This window comes from Anomaloglossus baeobatrachus, chromosome 3 (assembly GCF_048569485.1).
Source record: "Anomaloglossus baeobatrachus isolate aAnoBae1 chromosome 3, aAnoBae1.hap1, whole genome shotgun sequence".
Classification (NCBI taxonomy): domain Eukaryota; kingdom Metazoa; phylum Chordata; class Amphibia; order Anura; family Aromobatidae; genus Anomaloglossus; species Anomaloglossus baeobatrachus.
In genome coordinates this window covers 498,877,708-498,900,250 of record NC_134355.1, presented here as the reverse complement: position 1 = coordinate 498,900,250, position 22,543 = coordinate 498,877,708, and positions in this window count along the sequence as shown.

The window sequence follows — 22,543 nt, the reverse complement described above, 5'->3', positions numbered from 1 at the left end:
GTCGGTGGCATCACGAACTTACAATCCAAACCAAACAACTGCGGCCCCGGCCATGGAACTCCTTACTCCAAGTCCCCGCGTGTAACGCCAACTCCCTTGCAGAGCGACGTGACCCCCGGGTCTGTGAGAGGCTCGAGCTACCACCCGCAGAACGAGCACGGATCCGAGCGACTCAGCAGTTGCAGCCGAGCCCGCGTGGCGGTACATGTGCCCAAACAAAGACCTGGAAAAACCCTTCTCACCATTCTCCGGAAGTGTTCTTTTTTTATTCTTGCTGCATGTCGGCTGAGACCTCAACTGCCCAATTAGTGACTTCCACTGGGGTTCAAGCCAAGTCCGGGTCTCAAACCAAACTTTATGTACTGGCTAAGCCCACTGAACTGAACTTCCACGGGTCCAGTCATCTCTAAATCTGAACATTTGTACGTTCAAACACTGCAATTAGATCTCACTGGGCTGAACACCCAGTGTACCTGAGCACAGCGATGCTCACTCAAGTGGTCACTCAGCTTATGTAAGGCACCCAAATGCTGAACCCAAACTATGTTTTTTTTGGTAAAGTCTGTATTCGTTATGAACTCTTAACACTGAACCTCGTCTTGGCTCACCTCTAATAAACATTAATGAGACATATTTGCAATTTCTGATTTATTATTGTTTATTTTTTTTGTATTTGGTGGAAATCCTTCTGAGCATAGTTTTTAGAGTTCTGTGAGCATAGCACACATTACATTGTTATAACACAATTTGTCCTCGCACTACAAGAAAATGGAACTTTATTTTGTGATCACAGAAAGCCATACGAAATTATATTCTTTGCAAAAGAGCCATTGCACTGTGAGTTTTGTCCTTGTCTATATCACCATATGACATTTCAGTTGTAAGTGCAATTTACTGGGTAACAAGTGTCAAAGTACAATTCATCCTGGGAATTATGGTAAATTCAGTGCATTAGAGTGATAATGCACAATGTATTTGGCAAGTATCTAACTTATTAATGTCGTTAAGCTACTTTTATTCTTTCTCCTTTTTCTTGACACTAGAAACCTTTAAGTAGAATTTTTCTCCTTTACCTCAGTTACTTTCCCTTCTGTATATTGGACATAACTGAGCTCCAGACTTCATTTTTTTGTGGTATATCATTTTGTTATTTTTTATTCTTTACTCCTGTTTACTCTTAGTTAATTATCCTAGTAAATCCCCATACCAGTTCCTGTAATAAATGCTGAGCGAAATCTGGATTTCTCTGAATAAGTGATATTATAGATCATCAACTTTACTTTTGGAAAAATAAGTTTGCCTTAAATTTTACTAAATTTGTCCATATTTTTTTTTGCAATTTTCTTGAAAGTAGTCAGCCATCATTTTGTTAACTTGTAGGGTTGCATAAAGAAATAATAAAAAAACACCTTGGCACTCGTCTGTCCTTCCGCCAACACAGCCCATTGGCCACCCTTTTCTTTCCTACTTCCTTAATGCTTCGGCACCTTCCCTCTGACATCCATATGCACTCAGTGATATCACAATGACACAAAAGGTATGTAGCCCCAGGGATGCTGAGCCTCTTCAGGGACGCCACAGGGTTTCTTTAATATGGCAACAGGTACTGTTAGTTTTTATAAATGTCTTTGTATATGTCGTGACGCCACTCACGGCTTGCGGTCAGGGATATGGGTGACCGCCACTGCAGCTTTATGAGCATCTGGGGCTGATGGGGTCTGCAGTCAGATGGTGTGGCCTCCCGTGAGTGAGGCAGGCCCCAGGGGCTCAGGTGTGTAAGGATAGCGGGTCAGGAATAACTCAGGCTCAGTCCAGAAAGTCTTTCAACTCGTTTTTATTCACTTTTGCTGTTATATAGAGCTGACCCGTGCGATGCTGCAATAACCCAAGTGAAGGTATCCTTCAAGCCAGTCTGAGGGTAGCCATTAACTCGCCTTCCTAGCACTCTTTTTTCGGATAACCCCTGACTTGAAGTACTGTGGGGTCTAACCAGGGAAGTCGCTACTGCCTTTTCTCCCCTTTTTGGACCATTTGCCGGCAGCGTGGACCAGGTGAGATGACTTTTGGCTCTGTCTCCTTATGGGTCCCTGCGTTGCTGCTGAGGTTCGGACTCTGTATGGTTGGTGAGGGACTTGTAGTTTCCCTCACCGGCAGGTTTAGCAGACAGTTAAACTTGAGTCTACTCTAGGGATCTGTTCCCCGTATGTGCCTAGTCACCGGCAGTCTCCGTACTTGACTGACTCTTTCTGTCTTTCTGACTGACTGGTAACCGTTCTCCCGCGCTAACGGCTACTTCACGTGCAGGGTCTGACTAGTGTGAGCGCGCGTCTGCGTCTCCTAGCAACCGTCGCTCACCACTACCAGACTGGCTCGCTCCACAGCCTCTGCATCTTAGCTCCCAGGCCCTCCACTACACCCCTTGACAAGAATTGAAGAGCAGACCCCTCTAGGGACTGCCCAAGGGTCCCATCTAAAGGTTTGGGAGACCTGGTTGCTATGTGTCTGTGCGTACACACCTCATTCTGGCCTTTAGGATTACCTGGAAGTACTGTCCCAGCATGGGTGCAGTACTCAGTGGTGCCTGACCAGGTCAGGGGTGCCACAGATGCAATGTATGAGGCCTAGGGAATCAAAATTCCTTTATAAAATTAAGTGATGAGCTGAATTTTATTCTGGGAATATATGCTTATCTCTAATAATGACATGTCACTAGAAACAGCATAATTTAATAATCAGTGGTAACTTTAGCTGCTTGGCCTTCACAATCTTCTGAATAAATACAACTAAATCACAGTTTTCTCCATTGAATTAATGTTTCAGGCCAGTTGCTGTGCAGGGATATCTTTAAGTCCGTGAAAAATTTTTTACAACACCTTGATGTTATCCAAGTTCTTTCAATGTGTAGTGGGTAAATTAAGATTTGATTCTTTTTTTTGCATAAAAGAAAAGCACTTTTACATATACATGAAGAGGTGAGTTCTCTAAGTCAAATGTCTGGGTGGGCACACTGGCCACAGGCATTGGCGCAGCAGCTAGATGGAGCACATGGGACACTGATATGTAAAATGCAACCAAAAGTTTAATAAAGTCCTGGACACCACATACCACTAGCAAAGTATTTGATTACCTCAGGGAAATTGCAGAGTTACTAAAGACCTTGGGTAGATTGCAGACTTCCTGAAGACCTCAGGAAGATTGCAGAGCTAATTAAGACCTAGACAGACTGCAGAGTTACTGAAGACCTCAGGCAGATTGCAGATTTCCTAAAGACATCAGGCAGAATGCAGAGTTTCTGAAGACCTCAGGTAGATTGCAGAGTTCCTGAAGACCTTAGGCAGATTGCAGAGGTCCTGTAACTTTGGACAGATTGCAGAGCTACTGAAGACCTCTATTGGGCTGCAGAGTTACTGAAGACCTCGGGAAGATTGCAGAGTTACTAAAAACCTTGAGCAAATTGCAGAGTTAAGGCCCCTTTACACACTGCAACATCGCTAGCAATATCGCTGTAACGTCACCGGTTTTGTGACGTAATAGCGACCTCCTCAGTGACATTGCAGTGTGTGAAACGCATCAGTGACCTGGCCCCCGCTGTGAGGTCACTGATCGTTACACATCTCTCAGGAACATTTTTTGGTCCTTTGTTTCCCACTGCGCAGCAAGATTTGTTGTGTTTGACACCGTTACAACGACTTCGTTAGCGACTTCCCTTTCAAATAGCTGCTTTGACATGTCCCCAGTGACCAGCTAGGTCGTTCTGCAGATCCATATCGCTGCTGCATCGTTGGCCAGGTTTGCCTGTTTGACAGCTCACCAGAGACTTTCCAGTGATCCCGGCCAGGTCGGGATCGCTGGTGGATCGCTAGAAAGTCTCAGTGTGTAAAGGGGCCTCAAAACCTCAGGCTGATTACAGTTACTGAAGATTTCTGGCAGACTGAAGACTGCAGACCGCTAGCAGATTTAATGGAGACCTCTAGGAGACAGGTAGCACACAAAATCCCAGAGTAACAAAGAAGTCTAATTACATGAAAGCTACACACAACCAAAAATATGTCCTACAAACGACAAGCGGGCATGTATAAAGGATCCTGTAAGACCAGGGACAGTTGACAGACAGAATTCCAGAGAAACAAGAAAGTCTGAAGCCACAGGCAAGCCAGGAAGACATCTTGGCAACTGCAGGCAGGTTGCAATACTTAGGCTGTGTGTGCGCTTTGTGTTGAGTTAGTTGCAGTTCTAACCACATCCTCTAGCAGAATTTGTCTTTGTCAAATTTGCTTTCGACCACAAAAACGCTATAAATACGATAGCATTTTTACCGCGTTTTGGCTGCGTTTTAGCATGTTTTACATGCTTTTTCATTGCTTAAAGTCAGATGCGTTTTGAATACAAATACACTACTAAATAAAGTTTAAACATTCAAACACTAATATGATTAAAATCATACACAAAATAGCTAATTGGCTAGTTGTATTAAAATGATAACTGTGTGCTAATATTTATGTATAAAATAATGTTAAATTATTGATTTTCATTAATTTAATTGTCGGAATATGTGTGTGTGTAAAGGGACATATCATGCCCTTAATAAAATGTCAAAAACGCATGCTTTCTGCATCAAAAAAGCATGTGAAACAATAGGATTTTGATTTAGGATGCATTTTGAAACTTCTCATTGACTCTAATGTTAGCAAAACGCTGCCAAAATGGCAAAAACAATTGACATGTTGATTCTTTAAATGCTGAGATTTTGACAAATTTTCTGCAACTGAAACACTGCGTTTTTAACAGCATTGTGCGCACAAGAAATCCCAATTTTCCATAGACTTTGCTTGAAAATCAAAACGCATGCATTTTGGCATTAAATCGCTGCAGTTCAAAACGCTGCGGAAACCCATGAAAAAACGCAAAGCGCGCACACAGCCTAAAAATAGCAGGAAAATAGGTGAACAGGGTTGCTGGATATTGCAGACAAGTATTTGAGGTCATACACTGACACATAGCAAGGCTACTGGATACTGCAGACAAGTAGCTCATGGAAGAATCACTGACAGTCAACAGATGTTCTAATAACTGTGAAATGGAACTGTGCTTAGACAACTAAAAGAGTTATTAGTAAGTCTTAGATCAATTCCAAGACCAAGGTGTGAGTCTTGTTACTTCTTAAATATGCCTAGGAAGTTCATTATATGGGCGGAAGCCAGGCAACTTGCAAAGCCTGATGTGGAGAACAAGATACATACAGTATATTCATTGTCCATTTGTTTAACATGCCATACCAATGGATGCCATACCAATGGTAGAAATGGACATATGTACCTAAAAAGCTGAATTAAATTCAGGCAAAATTACTTCAATTTTGTTTATCTGGAAAGCAAAAAAAGAAAAATGCCTAAATAAAGCCCAAGGCCAAATTTAGATGACTGACTGCAAATCTCCTTGCTTGAACTCAACCGCAATTTATAGGTCTGTGAGGCTGTTGAGATTGGTCAGGAGATTAAATTAACATATGTATTTTTGGTTACACAACCTACTGCTGCATCATCTTTTGAAGTCCCTGATTATACAGCTGATTTAGCGAGAGAAAGATTAATTTGATGATGGCGGATCAAAACATGTTGAAGCTGTAACTAGCACCATTAACTTATTGATGTTGTTTCAGATTTTAAACCAAGGGAAAATGTTGGTTCTTTTTGCATTCTGCAATCTGAATTACACTCTTTGCATTTACACAGTAATTGTTGTTTCTTTTTGTTCTGGGGCTCCCATACTGGCTCACTCACCAAAAAGTATGAACGTTTGTTATGTTGGATACATATATGCTGTTTCTTTTTAAATATTATTAATAAAAATATTTTTTTAAAACGTTTGTATTTACTTTAGCCCTGGCACGTATTGTTTTTTGATCCCAAAACCTGTGCTAATAGACAAACCTTTACCTTGTGTAAGTTAACTTTTTCATGAAATCCATCGCACATGTACAGCGCATGTCAAAGATGGGTATATGAAGCGGGCTTAAGAAGTGAGCTTTTTTTTATACCTGACAGGTAATTGCTGTGTGTTGCAGCCAGGACCAGCAACTAAAAATTGCAGGTGGAGTAGAGTCTTACTCGCAATTGTTAATATAAACTATGATAGCGGAATTTATCAGGCCCAGGCCATTTTATGTGCCCATTGGCGCACTCCTGACATAATTGCTGGTCATTGATGGGTTGCTATGTTAGCAGGGGGTCTGCTGGAGATCTCTGTTCTTGTCATAGCATTATTCCTCTGAAGCTCTGCCTGTAGCCAGGCTTCATAGGAGAACTGTGCATTTTATTATATTCAGCAATGTTTCTGCATTGTTATGTATAGCACAAGTGATCAGACAATCACAGGTTATAATCCCCTAAGGGAATGATTAAAAACAGAACAGTAAAAAATAAATGTTTTAAAAAATATTCAAAGTCTAAGCTATTAAAATAAAAAAAAATAACCCAGTTTATAAACACTTTAAAAACATAAATATTCAAGAGAGCCAAATTTTTATTTTTTTGGTCACTTAAGTGCCACATAAAATGCTGCAACGAGTGATACAATCTTCATATCGATCCCAAAATGGTAACAATAAAATAAGCCATCACATTGTTTCCCATCAACTAAAAAATGAAAGTGTTATGGGTCTTAAGGTCACTTTAACACTGCATTCCTATCCCCATTCAGTGGTCCCATTGGGTCTTCCATCCAAAACCCCCACAAAACAGGTTTCGAACTTATGCACAGACAGGACCACTGACTATAGTGCTGCAGATGGAGTCACCATGTGCTCTGTTGTGCACCATTTTTGGGGGTATGCACTTGCTGCAGGCAGACACACAGACGCAGTCTACTATGTCTGGGTATCCACATCCAAGAGAGGTATACGCCTGAAAATGAAACACAGTGGGAAAGTACCATTAGAAAATGTCGACACAACCCCCCATTTTTTTTTTACTTCCCTCTGATTTGGTTTCACTGTAAAGGTATTAATGAGGAAAATCATATTGTAATGTTATTTTTACTACAAAATGTACACCGCAAAGTAATTCCCCAAAAAACAATGTCAGAATTCTATTATTTTTTCACAAACTCTAAACATTTGAATTTTTTTCCCCATTTTACTGTATGCTATGTAGTAGACTTAATTGTGTCATTGAAAAGTACATTAGGTCCTGCAAAAAAATAAGCCTTTGTGTGTCTGTGATGCCCCAGAGCTATGGGGTACTCTGTCCCGGGCCGTAGATATATATATATAGGGGATGCTATGTCACGGTTGTGTAACGGCCAATGCCCGGTTCAATGACCCTGGCGGTTGCTTCTTAAAAGGATATATGTACAGGGGAGATGAAAGTTTATACTGTGACGCCACTAGCGGGTTGTAGTTATAGTGATGGAACCGCCACTGCACAGTCTGTTACCACTGGTGCTGATGGTGATGGCAGCCTGGATGATAGACCCTCTACAAGTAGGGCTGGGCCCCAGGGAATGGATGGTGGGATTTGGCGCAGAAAGAAGGGAGACCACACATTGGGGATGCAGTGCAACTTTTGTTTACTCATAGCGGTGTTGAGCTGAGGCACTGAAGACGGCTGGTTCGGACTCCTGGTCCCTGTAGTCCCAGTGCCAGTGTGGTGACTTGACGGCTTCTTTCCCCGGCACCTCTCGCTGGTTGGTGGAACCCCACGGTTTTTAGCGTCTGGTGGTCCCCTACTGACTGTCGACAGTCTCTTGTTTGTATGGCAGACAGTGTGAACCCTTTAGGGTCAATGTTCTGTTCCGGTCCCTGGCTTAATCTTTACTGCTGGTGCCCCCGGATTCTTGGGTCAGTCAGGTCCTTGAAAATCCTCTCACTGTGCAAGTATTTGTCAGGTGGCCTGAAGCTGTTGCTTGACATAGGGCCCTGTGCCCCGTCGATGCTCTGGTTCCAGGGGTACCTGGCTGTACCCTCCCTGGCAACCGCTCTCCTATGTCACCTAGGTCACTGCTACACGTCCGTCCCCTTTAACTGTCACTACCGGACTCCTCTGTCTTTCTGTCTCTGTCTCCTCCCATCTGGTTGTCAGCTAGTGGAATGGACTAGCCCAACCTCTGAGTGGCCATCCATTGGGTCCCTGACTAGTCAGTCACCCATGATTGGAAGAGGGAACTGGGGATCTTTATGTGTTTTGTTGGTACCAGCACTGAGCTTCTAGGTCCCTGGGGGTAGGTCCTTCATCTTTGTCAGGAAGCAGTACCTAGTAGTGCCCTGAAGGGTTCAGGGGCACTACATGTCTATGTGGATAAAAAAATAAAAAAAGTTATGACTGGGAAGAAAGGGAGGAAAAATGAAAACACAAAGAAAAATTGGCCCCGTCGTGAAGGGGCTAATATGTGTAGAAATAATATACTGTATTAAAACCAATATTTTCAATTAAATTCAAGTGATGCAGTACAAAATAATCTTTCATGGCTTTAGATATCAGATTGCATCAAAATAGTTGGTAAGATTTAGGCAGATAACAAAAAATATAAATAATTCATAATAAACATCTACATATAATAATATTCATACTAGAGATAATATTCCCTACATAAAGACTTACCAATAGGTTAATGTTTATGATAAATGTAACTTTCTTGTCTAGAATGTTCAGCTGAGAAAACAGACTGTTTTTGAGGGAAATCAACAAGGTCACGGTTAATACTTAAATCGCATTAACAATATCTTCTATATATTGAATACATTATTCCTGCTGTAGCCTAGACCTGGAATGTGAAGGTCAAACAGGAAAGATGGAGGAAGTGTTGTCAACATCATGACAAGCCCTTATAAGGTAAGCAAATAGTGGAAGTGGTAAAAACATTACTGAAAAAAAAGTATATTTCTTTTTATTAATAATTATAGAATTGAAAGTGTGTCTTTTTAGATAAAAATGACATTCAATTACTCTAATTCTTAATACAGGACTTATTACAGGACTGATACTTTTTATAATTAGGCATCGGGGTATTATGTATTTATTGACACTATCGATCGAATTGTAGATCAATTAAAATTTCCCTGGTTAAAATTACCTGCATTTTTTTAGTTCATAATCCATGATCAAAATGTTATTTACTTATTTTAAGCAGACTTAGAGGTTGGCCACTACTTTTACATTGATGGCCTGTCCTTAAGATAGGTCATCAATGTCTGATCAGCCTGGGTCTGACTCCTCGCACCCCCGCTGATCATCTGCTCTCGATACTGGCAGTGGCAGCAGGCAGCTGGAAATGCTCAGTTCTGGAGCTGCCAAGTGAACTGATAGCGGCCTCAGCCGGGTATTGCACATTGTTCTCCCATTCAAATCAATAGGAGGTGGAAGTGCAGTACGCAGCCACTAGCAGAAAATGGGACAGCTCCAGAACTGAATGAACAGCTGAATGGCGGGGGTACGGGGTGTCAGACTCCAACCAATCAGACATTGATGACATATAGGTCATCAATGTAAAAGAAGTGGATAACCTCTTTAAGTACATTTTTAGGAAAATATTGCTTCTACCATTCAATCCCTATATAGATCCCTGCATAAGCAATGTGTCCTGCTTTATGCTTGCTGTTTCTAAAATGTAAGACTAACATTGCAGTATTAGAAAGTTAGTATTTTGATCCCGATGATACAGTGCCTACAAGTAGTATTCAACCCCCTGCAGATTTAGCAGGTTTCATAAGATGCAAATAAGTTAGAGCCTGCAAACTTCAAACAAGAGCAGGATTTATTAACAGATGCATAAATCTTACAAACCAACAAGTTATGTTGCTCAGTTAAATTTTAATAAATTTTCAACATAAAAGTGTGGGTCAATTATTATTCAACCCCTAGGTTTAATATTTTGTGGAATAACCCTTGTTTGCAATTACAGCTAATAATCGTCTTTTATAAAGACCTGATCAGGCCGGCACAGGTCTCTGGAGTTATCTTGGCCCACTCCTCCATGCAGATCTTCTCCAAGTTATCTAGGTTCTTTGGGTGTCTCATGTGGACTTTAATCTTGAGCTCCTTCCACAAGTTTTCAATTGGGTTAAGGTCAGGAGACTGACTAGGCCACTGCAACACCTTGATTTTTTCCCTCTTGAACCAGGCCTTGGTTTTCTTGGCTGTGTGCTTTGGGTCGTTGTCTTGTTGGAAGATGAAATGATGACCCATCTTAAGATCCTTGATGGAGGAGCGGAGGTTCTTGGCCAAAATCTCCAGGTAGGCCGTGCTATCCATCTTCCCATGGATGCGGACCAGATGGCCAGGCCCCTTGGCTGAGAAACAGCCCCACAGCATGATGCTGCCACCACCATGCTTGACTGTAGGGATGGTATTCTTGGGGTCGTATGCAGTGCCATCCAGTCTCCAAAGGTCACGTGTGTGGTTGGCACCAAAGATCTCGATCTTGGCCTCATCAGACCAGAGAACCTTCAACCAGTCTGTCTCAGTGTCCTCCAAGTCATCATGAGCAAACTGTAGACGTGTCTTGACGTGACGCTTTGAAAGTAAAGGTACCTTACGGGCTCGTCTGGAACGGAGACCATTGCGGTGGAGTACGTTACTTATAATATTGACTTAAACCAATGTCCCCACTGCCATGAGATCTTCCCAGAGCTCCTTCCTTGTTGTCCTTGGGTTAGCCTTGACTCTTCGGACAAGCCTGGCCTCGGCATGGGTGGAAACTTTCAAAGGCTGTCCAGGCCGTGGAAGGCTAACAGTAGTTCCATAAGCCTTCCACTTCCGGATGATGCTCCCAACAGTGGAGACAGGTAGGCCCAACTCCTTGGAAAGGGTTTTGTACCCCTTGCCAGCCTTGTGACCCTCCACGATCTTGTCTCTGATGGCCTTGGAATGCTCCTTTGTCTTTCCCATGTTGACCAAGTATGAGCGCTGTTCACAAGTTTGGGGAGGGTCTTAATTAGTCAGAAAAGGCTGGAAAAAGAGATAATTAATCCAAACATGTGAAGCTCATTGTTCTTTGTGCCTGAAATACTTCTTAATACTTTAGGGGAACCAAACAGAATTCTTGTGGTTTGAGGGGTTGAATAATAAATGACCCTCTGAATAAACTTTTCACAATTTAAAAAAAAAATAAAAAAGAAATAACATTCTTTTTTGCTGCAGTGCATTTCACACTTCCAGGCTGATCTACAGTCCAAATGTCACAATGCCAAGTTAATTCCGAATGTGTAAACCTGCTAAATCTGCAGGGGGTTGAATACTACTTGTAGGCACTGTAATTTGGAAATTGATGGAGGTATATTACAAACCAATATGTGTTTCACGAGTGATTGAGAATCTACTTAAGGCTCCTTTCACATTGCGTTTGGGCAGTCCGTTAGACGTATACTGTAAACGTATACGTTTAACGGACTGTGCTATTTAGTCAAATTTGTGCTTTTTTTAGTACTGTCAAAACGTATGCGTTAAACGTAACCCAATACGTTTGACAAATTCTGCGTGTGGAGTAAAACATATCCGTTTTTTCATTGTTAAAGTACAATAAAGTTTTCTGCCGACAATTTATTTTTTGTGGGTGTATCCAGTGTATGTGTGCTCTTCTTTCCAGTACATTGTCGAAGGAGTAGCAGCAAGATGATTGTGTCTTTGCTTGTGAAATGTCATTTAATGCAATTGCGTTGGAGGCAGAGAAGACGAAGCAGATTTTGGGTGCATGCAGTGAACTATGTTCGAGAAAGATATGGTGCTTTCCACACCCTTTATTATCAACTGCGATCTTTTCCAGACAAATTTGAAAACTATCTTCGAATGTCCATTGAAAGCTTTGACATTCTGCTATACTATATTCAAGAAGACATTTAGCGTCCGGACACATCGTTCAAAAGAAGCATTAGTCCAGAGCAACGTTTAGTGGTGACATTGAGGTAATCTATTTATTTGTAATTTAAATTGTGTTTCAATTTAATTAAATATTAAACCATTGACTGAAGTTCCGTACATTACCATGACAAGTTTTTTATTGCTTTTATTTTCTTGTGTATATTCATATTTTTTTTAGTTAAATTGTAACAAATTTTTAATTTTTTTCAATAGATACCTGTCTACTGGAGAAAGCTTCACCTCACTACATTACCAATTTCATTTAGGAGTTTCTATAGTTTGTGAATTGGTTCGTGAAACGTGTGAGGTTATTTGGGAAAGGTTGCAGCCACTTGTTTTACCACAACCAACTTCTGCTCAGTGGCTTGAAATTGCTGAAAGGTTCAATGAAGTGGCTAATTTCCCCAATTGTATAGGAGCTTTGGATGGGAAACATATCCGCATTCAGAAACCTGGCCATAGTGGATCCCTGTATTAAAATTACAAAAAATATTTCTCCATAGTTCTCTTGGCTATTGCGGATGCAAGATACCATTTTGTCGCTGTCGATATTGGTGCATATGGGAGTTCAAATGATTCAAGAGTGTTTAAAGAAAGCAACATGGGTAAATGCCTGTATAGCAGCGATTTCAACATCCCTCCATCACGACCCCTACCAGGAACAGAAGGTCCAAGTTTGCCCTTGGTATTAGTTGGTGATGATGCTTTCCAACTTGGGAAAAACCTTATGAAGCCATACTCCTGTCGCAATCTTAACTCCAGCCATAGGATCTTCAATTATCGGTTGAGTAGAGCAAGGCATTACGTGGAATGCACCTTTGGACTAATGACCGCAAAATGGCGTGTTCTTTTAACTGCAATACAACTGAAACCTGAAAATGTGGACAGTGTGGTAAAGGCTTGTGTCACACTGCATAATTTTGTAGCTTGTCAAGAACCCCTCCTTGTCGATCAAAATTACTGTGAATCTCATCTAAGTAGCATAGAATATAGATCAATAAGATCTACTACTGCCATTATGCAGATTCGAGAGCAATTTACACAGTATTTTTGAGTGAACAAGGTCAGATTCCATGGCAGGATAATCTTTAGTTATTTCAGGGCTGCAATACAGTGTGTGGTGTGCATTGATGTCATTAAAGAGTATCCGAGGATGACCTCCTGACGACACCCCCATGTCACATGCACGGGTGTAGCAACATTAACTTCACAGACACTCTGCAATAATTTGGTGGGTCAACCAGTAAGTTTTTTTGTGGTTAGGCATAGACACAACATAGTTTGAAATAACTTTATTTAAAATTTATTTAAACATCATGTGACCAAAAATATGCTGTTTTATGTCACAAAATAACCATAAATCATGGTTATTTTAGTAATCATTTCTTACAATGAAAAAATTGTTATTTTCAAACAAATATCAGTAATAAAATGGTTATATCACCAAAAATCAACACTGTCTGGCTATTGTTCTACGCAGGATTGTCTGGTTAATCTGTGTTAAGTCACAGTTTTTGGTCACAATCAAATCTTTCTTTTGTTATCACAACACAACATCACAACAGTTTATGACTAGGGTTCTTAGATTTAGCCATTATCCACACCTGATTGTAAGATCGCTGTCAATGTGCATTGTACCAACAAAAGGACAAGGTCGTCATTACTAGATTAGAATCAATGATCAAACACAAACATAATGTGCTGTGAAACAGCAGAAATACTAGTACTAAATGTCTGCATATGTTTAAACAACAAAGTTTAATACAATATATTTTATAGATTTTACTTTAGAGATCTTTAGAAATGTCTTTGGTGACCAAAAGTGTTTACTACAGATCTGGTACCGATTAATCACACAAAAAAAAAGCCCTTGAAGGGATCACATATCAAGACAAGATCAAAACAGTAGTCTTGGTGTGGCTACAGAATATTGTATGCAATATTAAAATACTACATTATTTGTTAAGAAAATGTTTGTTTTTTTTTGGGTGGAAGGTCATGTCATGACAACTGTTATTATGTTGTCTGGATATGGGATCGTTTGTATGAAAGCTATATTTACTTTGCCATATATTTTTGGTGGATTAATAGAAATCAACCGAAATCGCTGCTACGGCATGGTTTTGGTGACGCAACAGTGACCTCATTAGCGATCTCGCTGTGTGTGACACTGAGCAGCGATCTGGCCCCTGCTGCGAGATCGCTGCTCGTTACACACAGCCCTGGTTCGTTTTCTTCAAAGGCGCTCTCCCGCTGTGACACACAGATCGCTGTGTGTGACAGCGAGACAGCGACGAAATGAAGCGAGCAGGGAGCAGGAGCCGGCATCTGGCAGCCTGCGGTAAGCTGTAACCAGGGTAAACATCGGGTAACCAAGGTCACGCTGCCTGTGCTGCCAGCTCCGGCTCTCTGCACATGTAGCTGCAGTACACATCGGGTTAATTAACCCAATGTGTACTGTAGCTAGGAGAGCAAGGAACCAGTGCTAAGCAGTGTGCGCGGCTCCCTGCTCTCTGCACATGTAGCTGCAGTACACATCGGGTTAATTAACCCAATGTGTACTGTAGCTAGGAGAGCAAGGAGCCAGCGCTAAGCAGTGTGCGCGGCTCCCTGCTCTCGCGGTTATGATCGCTGCTTCGGCTGCTGTGTTTGACAGCTAAGCAGCGATCATAACAGCGACATCAAGGTCGCTGTTACGTCACAGAAAATGGTGACGAAACAGCGACCTCGTTGTCGCTGTCGCTTAGTGTGAACCAGCCCTTACATTCCTCAGGTAGCTGGGATTTGTTATCGCTCCAATGTGCAATGTGCTAGCAAATGGCTGCCTGAACATTTCCGGTCACGTGAACATCACATGATGGGTTACATGTCTTTGTTTATATTGACAAGGTTTCTGAAATGCAATAATAACGTATACCACAAATATGTACAATCATGGTTCATACAGTATGGTACAATGCCTTTTCCATAGACTCTAATGTTAAAATAAACATTAACGTTTAGTGTACGTTTTCTACAAAGTACAGAAAAACGTAGTAGTATATGTTTTCCGGTACGTTTCAAAAAACGTACAATTACCAAACGTATGCTATTTTTCACATGCGATAGCATACGTTTCTTAATGGAAGTCTATGGAAGCGTTAATGTATACGTTTGGGGTTGATTCAAACGTATACGTGTAACGGACTGCAAAAACGCAGTGTGAAAGGGGCCTTAATTTAGAAATACAGCTACTATAAAGTTATTGGGTAAATATTACTAGGTAAATCTTGCAAAATTCTAAAAAATATTCTACCTACAAATAAATCAGTAAATTCTGTATTGAACAACAGACTGCTGAATTTATCAGATGCACATTCTTTCACTTCTCAAACATTATAAGCTGCCCTTACATTTTTAATGAAATGCCTATAGAAAAATGGAATTACCTATTGTTGGCATTTCTTAGCCTTGCAGGCAAATAAAAATGATATCTTTCCATCTTCATAAAATTTAAACACTTCTGTGACCACTTGTCCAACAACAAATGTAACTATCCTAATAGGAATATATGGGTCCCCATGTGCAACCCTGGCTTGTCATCCTACTAACATGGGTGAGTGACTTTATTCATTTGTGAGGTCATTACTTGTGACCAGCCTGTATGGGGGCAACTTTGCACCTACATACATCTCCTTAGGATGAATTGATTCACCCCTGTTTTTTCTGAACATATATCCAGGGGCACATGGGGTCTTAACTCTTTCCCCCTCTGCACCTTACCCACCTTTTTTGTTCCTGCTGTATATAAACCTTGATTGTCCTGAAGCATTATTATAATAAATATTTATTTGGCATTATATTGGCTTCATGTGATGGTTTTACGAATGTGCAAAAATGAAAGACTTTTTCTTTTTATGCCCTTCTATCTTCTAAAGTTGTTGCACACAAAGCGGTCGGATGTGCATCACAAATTCCGTGACCCCAACGAGATCGCTTTAGCGATCTCATAGCGTGTAAAGCCACCTTTACTCCTGTGCTGCCGATGGACTGAAGACAAAAGAGGTATTCCTGGAATATGATTTATTAGTCAGTGCATTTCAGATTGCTCAGACTCCTTTATCTGGACAATCATGTGATTGTCCAGATGAAGGAGTCTGAGCACTCTGAACCAGAATGACTAAACAAATAACATTCTAGGAATACCTGTTTTGTCTTTAGTCCATCAGCAGTGCAGGACTAATCCCTTCCATTCCAACCTCAAATGCTCATTACATGTGAGACTGCATCAGCCTTTTCGAAGTTTTTAAGTGGTTGTGTCTTATAGAACTAGCCTATGGGTACCTTCACACTTAGCGATGCAGCAGCGATCCGACCAGCGATCTGACCTGGTCAGGATCGCTGCTGCATCGCTACATGGTCGCTGGTGAGCTGTCAAACAGGCAGATCTCACCAGCGACCAGTGAACAGCCCCCAGCCAGCAGCGACGTGCAAGCGACGCTGCGCTTGCACGGAGCCGCCGTCTGGAAGCTGCGGAGACTGGTAACTAAGGTAAACATCGGGTATGGTTACCCGATGTTTACATTAGTTACCAGTGTGAGCAGGGAGCAGGGAGCCGCGCACACTGAGCGCTGGCTCCTTGCTCTCCTAGCTACAGTACACATCGGGTTAATTAACCCGATGTGTAATGCAGCTACATGTGCAGAGAGCAGGGAGCCGCGCACACTGCTTAGCGCTGGCTCCTTGCTCTCCTAGCTGCTGTACACATCGTGTTAATTAACCCGATGTGTACAGCAGCTACATGTGCAGAGAGCCGGAGCCGGCAGCACAGGCAGCGTGAGAGCTGCAGAGGCTCGTAACTAAGGTAAATATCGGGTAACCACCTTGGTTACCCGATGTTTATCTTGGATACAGCTTACCTCAGCTGTCAGACGCCGGCTCCTGCTCCCTGCTCGCTTCATTTGTCGCTCTCTTGCTGTCACACACAGCGATCTGTGTGTCACAGCAGGAGAGCGGCTTTGAAGAAAACGAACCAGGGCTGTGTGTAACGAGCAGCGATCTCGCAGCAGGGGCCAGATCGCTGCTCAGTGTCACACACAGCGAGATCGCTAATGAGGTCACTGCTGCGTCACAAAAAGCGTGACTCAGCAGCGATCTCGGCAGCGAGCTCGCTGTGTGTGAAGCACCCCTAAGTGAGCACGATGCGGTTTATGTTTTTATTGCATGTTTGATAAGACCCTATTTACGCTGATTGTATATTCAGAGCTGCACTAACCTCTTTAGTATTGTACAGCTATTTCCATTTTTTTCAAAAAAAGTTTATATTTATTTACTGATACCTGTCAGAACACTCTTTTACTGATGCATGGATGTCCCTGCTTTTTTTAAGGATAGAAAAATTAGAATAAATCCTGAGATTAGGAAACCTAGTATCTATATCTTGAAATATTATATGTGCAGATATCCATAGCCTCATTGTTCTTACAATATAAAATCCTTATCGGTGATGATGTTTAAATCTATTTTCCTTGGTAAGGAAACTCCTTGAGGCTTAGGTGTAGTGATGGGCAACTTGCAAATATCCGGAATCAGCGTGTTCAGCCAGAAATAATTCTGGATATCTGGCCTGACGCCAATGCCCCATATAAGTCTATGGGGACCCGAATCATGTGCTTTAACCCCTTCAGGCCCTGTTGATTTTTCATTTTTTCCTCTCCTTCTTCTAAGAGCCATAACTTTTTATTTTTCCATTGGTATAACCATAGGGGGTTTGTTTTTTGTGGGACGAGTTGTATTTTTAAATGAAAGCATTAGTTTCACCATATAGTATAATTTAAAATGAAAAAAAAACCCTCAAGTGCTTGTGAAATTGCAAAAAAGTGCAGCAGCACAATATTTTTGGGCATATTTTATTTACAACGTTCACTATATGGCAAAACTGATGTGTATGATACCATATATCAGTATGAGTTTGTAGACACCAAACATGTATACTTTTGCATTTATATAAGGGGTGAAAAAGATTCAGAATTTTATCCAAAAAAGGAATAGCCCTTTTTTTGCCATAATCCGAGACTCGTAACATTATAATTTTTGGGAATCTGAGGTTCAGTGACAGCTTATTTTTTGCAACTTGAGCTAACATTTAATTATACAATGATAGAGTCACGCGAGGCGATGACTCTATCTTGGCGCACAAGCACCCAGGATACAGGATTGAGTATTAAGCAGTGCTGAGCACAGTCGCTCATCACTACAAAATACACATAACTTTATTTTTGGACATTTATGAGTTCATTTTTTTGCATGTGCAGATTGGATGGGTTGTTAATGACGTGCAGATAAATTTATGTCAATAGCACCTTTAGAAATATATTTACTTTGAAAATTAGTGAATGGTTCAATACTTAGTTCTAATGCTGTATATAATATTTTTATATTTTTATTATTTTTAAAACCCTATTTTACCCTCCGACAAAAAACATTATTAAGAGTGCCCTGTTAAATGGTAGATGCATGCATAAAAAAAGGAACTTGTACATAGAGATTAGCCAACCTCTCAAGGTTCACTTCACCAAGCCTACCTGAACATATGGTATATTGGCTGAACTGTTCAATGAACTGAATCCGAACCTTTATCGAACCTTTCCAAATCTCATTGGAATGAATAGGAGGCCAAACATAATGCAGAGAAAACTGCTTTGGGGGGGAGGGTCAAAATCCTTCAAAAACAGCATAAATACATTTTATAGTGCAGTACCACTGTTTTTGCATAACCATTAACTCTCAAGACTATTGACATAAGAAATACTGTATAGAGGTGCATGAGAGACAGGTGTAGGGCTGGTGCTCCCATACCCCTGCCAGTACAGACAAGAAAGAACTTTGAGATCTATCTTGGAGTCTTGACATTTAAGAACATTTCAGGTGGACAACAGTACAGTAGCATCAATTTTCCCCCTCCACATAGGGCCTTAAAAGAGCAGGGAGGTACGGTCCATGCAACACACAGGCTGTGGCCCAGCTTTTAAGGTTTAAAAATGAAGACATGCTTGAGTGACCGGTGTAGGCCTCTAACTCCTAGAAGACTCACACTACAGACCAAAGCTAACTTGAAGACCCTATTTAGAGTCTCTACAGTTCCAAAAATTAAGGTCAAGCAGCAGGAAAAGTTGCAACAATTGGCACACACTATAAATAGCCCAACAAAGCAACATAGCAGTGTGGGCCCAAGAACAAAGCCTGAACCAGCATTTCTACCTTCACCAGAGACAGCAAAATGACAGTAAGGCATAGGTCTCTTGGTCCCAGATGACTGGCACTACCCACAGAACACAACATGGAGACCCATGTTGGAGTCTTGACATTTACATACCTTGCAGGCAGACAGTAGTACAGAAACATCAATTGCCCTCCTCCCCATAGATTGACACTTAGAGACCCATCTTGGAGTCTTGACATTTAATTACCTTTCAGGCAGACAGTAGTACAGTAGCATTAATTGCCCTCCTTACCATAGGGTCTTAAAACAGCAGGGAGGTATGGTCCATGCAAAACACTGGATGTGGCCTGGTATTTTGATTTTAAAATTCATGAGATACATGATGGACAGGCATAGGCCTGTTGCTCACAGAAGCCTGGCAGTACAACATCACCTAGCCTACACAGTTTGTACTGTGGTGGTAAAGTCACTGGACATACACAATTTGTTCATCATTATGAACGTTAGACTGTCTACATTTTCAAGGAACAGCTAGATGCACTTATCTGCCAATTCTCTGCCAGTAGCGCTGAAGACAGGTTCAGAGAGAATGCTGGCTGCTGGGCAGGCCAAAACTTCTAAGGAGTGTCTGGCGAGCTCAGGCCACTCTTTTATTTTTGAAGGCCAAAATGCAAAAAGGTCTAGTCCCCCCTTATGGCATTGATGTTGAGCTCTAGATACTCCTGCACTATCCTCTCCAGTCCTTTCCAGGAGTGTTAAGCGGGCTTTACACGCTGCGATATTGCTAATGCGAACTCGTTGGGGTCACGGAATTCGTGACGCACATCCGGCCGCATTAGCGATGCCGTTGCGTGTGACACCGTTAAGCGATTTTGCATTGTTGCAAAAACGTGCAAAACCGCTAATCGGCGACACGGGGGTCCATTCTCAAATCTCGTTACTGCAGCAGTAACGAGGTTGTTCCTCGTTCCTGCGGCAGCACACATCGCTGCGTGTGACGCCGCAGGAACGAGGAGGCTCCCCTTACCTGCCTCCCGGCCGCTATGCGGAAGAAAGGAGGTGGGCGGGATGTTACGTCCCGCTCATCTCCACCCCTCCGCTGCTATTGGGCGGCGGTTCAGTGACGTTTCAGTGACGTCGCTGTGACGCCGCACGGACCGCCCCCTTAGAAAGGAGGCGGTTCGCCGGTCACAGCGACGTCGCCGGACAGGTAAGTATGTGTGACGGCTGTGGGCGATGTTGTGCGGCACGGGCAGCGATATGCCCGTGTCGCGCAACAGATGGGGGCGGCTACCCACACTAGCGATATCGGGACCGATATCGCAGTGTGTAAAGTAGCCTTTAGCATCTTGCTAAATTGACTAATGTACTGTTGATATAACAGAGTGGCACCCAGTAGTCCATACTATTTCTAATACTAATGATAAGGCCATCATGTTGCAAATACTGAAGCAAGAAGGAGCTCATGTGTCGGACGCTTGCATGTGGTCCAAGTGCATGTTGTGTTGGTTGCAAGGTTACGCTCAAAACTTATAGTCTTCACTAATTTTTCATAAAAATAATTTTTTATTAAATTATATTAAATTAATCACATACACACATAAATACTTAGATTAAAAAGTGAGGAGGGAGCGGAGAGATAGTTTCCCTATCCTATTCTCTTCCTACACTACGGGGGTCGGCGTCCTAAGTCAGTGACGCCCCCATTCAGCGACGACTAGGTCCCTATACTGAGCCCTCCCTGTGATAGATGTGGTGCACCCCTTCTGGTAGAATGAAACCCCAGAGTAGTATCACCACAGTGAGGAGACGGTGCACAGTCCAGGGGGACTAGTTTGTTTCTGATAGTACCACAATGACTACGGGGCAGGGCTTAGGGGTCGTCTAGGATTGTCAGATCAGTCAGTGTGCTCAGAAAACATTCTGGTAATTGTAAAGCACAGTTTAAATTATATAATATGCTGTTGAGAAGGTGCTCTAGCAGATCAGTGTGCTCAAAATTTAGGACATAATTGAGACACACAATTGTTTGATACAAAATTCACTAATCAGGAGTGCCCAGAAATTGAGAAGTGCTCGACGCGTTTCGCCCATTAGCATCTTAGTAGTGCAGGGCTCATTAGGGGCCTATGGACAGTTTCTTGATAAAACTCCTTTACATATAATCTGTAACATACAAAAACACAAAGAATCCTTGTTACCTATGTATCCAATAATCCCACTAAACTACACTGTGTATATATCTCGGATGCTTATACTGACCAGAGTTGGTTAAGTCCTAGTATTCACTGGGCTAGTGAAGAGGATGTTATGGTCCTAGGACTCGTCTCGTATCTCATCGAGATGATAATCACCTATCTGTATATACAGGCCATTTATTAGTGTTTAGACAAAGAACATATCATATCTCATATTAATATTGTTTGTCTACATGCCTGAACAGGCACATGCGCAAACAACACCCAATCCTGTGGTAATCTCACTGCGCTAAAACACTGAACACATTGCAAGTTTCTCAATCCAGCATAACATCTCCCACAACAGCTCCCTTCCAGTTCACCACTTGGTCATGTACACCTCACTCCACCCTTTTTCAGCACAGCAGGCAGCCCTCGATACCGCAGTTGTGGTCACAAAAAATACAATTTCCTCCCACACATGGCAAAGCAAAGTGCTTGAACTTCACTATATCAAAACTGTTGGTCACGAAAATGCTGCCTTTCCGTTTGGTGGAAACAGACGGTTTCCAAAACCTGATGGCTGACATTGTTGTACAGAAATTTCTAGCCCACTCTCCTGGGCTGGATGCACTGCTGTAGAAGGCTCAGTTGATGCATGCTCACTTCTGCAATTCGCACCCTGAAGCTAATCAACTTACAGCGCTACAAAGGACATTCAGCCTACCAGTTTATATGTGATGTGCCAACTCGGTGGAATTACACTCTGCACATGTTGCAGGAACTGTGACAGCAGCAAGGCCTAGTGCACTATGCCAAGATGCAGAACCTTGAACAAGGCAGTATGGTTGTGGGGCAAATCAAGATTGTAGAATGGGCACAGATGCAATACTTCTGCACCCTCTTTGACAGTTTCGAAATGGCTAAAAAGATGGTTAGTGCTGAAGATGCCTTCATCAGCATCACTATTCTGCCAATCTACATGTTGGAGCACACTTTGAAAAGTCTGTGGGAGGAGGTGGGTGTCACAGAGGAAGAGGAGGAAGTAGAGGGGGATGAGGAAAGGATAACATTTCCTGTAAGGTTTGGACAGTTGCCGCACTGACGAGTGTCACAGGAGGGTGTAGTCCATCATTGGAGGTGGATTCATGGTATCAAACAAAGTGGTAGTGAAGGTGCAGGAACCGAGGAACAAATGGAGGCGGAAGAGGTGATGAGCGCAGAAAACTGCGTAGATGAGGAAAACATTGATCACTTCTTTTTTGTCCAGGGTTGTGGGAGGAAACGTAGGAGGAAAACTTGAGCGTAACCTT